We start from the raw sequence: 1124 nt of genomic DNA, 5'->3' as shown, positions 1-1124 counted from the left end.
GGATGTGGGGAGGAGTTGGAGGGCGGCGGGAGGAGTGGGTACCCCCAAACCCCGCTGTTCCCAGGGCACCCCGGCATTCCATTGCTGCGGAATGAAAGCGGCGCTTGGGGCTCCCCTTTAATGCGTTCGCCTTGATGTCCAAGGGATCACCCGCTTCCCAGCCCCCCTCCCGCGGGCTCCGTGTCCCCAGGACAGCGGTGCTGGAGAATGGCGGGTGCCTGCAGGGTGAGGCAGGCTGGCGGGTCGCGCTGGCTGATGCAATCTCGCGGCGCCGGTGCGTGGAGCCCGTGCTGTGCCATGCTGTGTCCTGTTGGTGTTCCCTGGCTCTGGATCCCCTGGGACTGATCCCTGCCGCTGATTAGGGTGGCGCGTTCTCAGCATAGGTGCCCCCAATTTGAGCTGCCCCCAGACCTGGGCTCTGCCCTTCCCAGCCCTGGGGTCACAAAGGGGGAACATCCATGCTCCCTCCCCTCATCCAACACCCCCTGAATCTTGTCATTGTGGCCTCAGATCGCAGGGTCTGCTCAGTCCTTAGCAATCCCATCCTGCTGAGGGAGGCGTCTCATCACAATGTGGGGTCCCAGCACAGTGCGGGGGTCCTGTCCTAACAGGGAGGTCCCAGCATGGGAGGCTCTGAGCCTGTGGAGGGAGGGATGTTATCCTGGCATGGGTGTCCCAGTGCAGCGTGAGGGGGATCTCATCCTGGTGTGAGGGTCCCAGCCCAGCATGAGGGTCCTAGCCCAGCATTGGGGGGTCCAAGTGAAGTATGGAGATCCTGTGCTGATGTGGAGGGTCCCATCCTGGTGGAGGGATTCCCATTTTGGCAGGGTGGGGTTCCCAGTCCAGCATGGGGGTCACAGCCCAATGTGGGGGGAGATCCTAGCATGGTGTGGGGATCCCATTCCAGTACGTTGTTCCCAGCCAGGCATGGGACTTTCACCCCAGTGTGGGGGACCTCATCCCCTCATGGGGGTCCCAGTGTGGAGGTCCTATCCCACTGTGGGGGTCCCAGCCCAGCACGGGGAAATCCCAGTGTAGGGTGCTCATCTTAGAGTTGGGGTGTCCCATCCCAGCGTGGTTTCAGCGCGTCATGGGGGTTTCCAGCCTGGCATGGAGGTCCCAGT

General features: G+C 63.0%; 1 protein-coding gene across 1 annotated transcript in view; it reads left to right on the top strand.

Moving 5' to 3' along the window:
- Nucleotides 1-1124, top strand: part of SARS1 (seryl-tRNA synthetase 1) — a 9620-nt gene that overhangs the window by 757 nt on the left and 7739 nt on the right. The gene's annotated exons all lie outside the window — the stretch shown is intronic.

Source organism: Geospiza fortis, unplaced genomic scaffold, assembly GCF_000277835.1.
Source record: "Geospiza fortis unplaced genomic scaffold, GeoFor_1.0 scaffold26, whole genome shotgun sequence".
NCBI classification, from domain to species: Eukaryota; Metazoa; Chordata; class Aves; order Passeriformes; family Thraupidae; genus Geospiza; species Geospiza fortis.
This window is presented reverse-complemented; position numbering and strand designations above follow the sequence as displayed.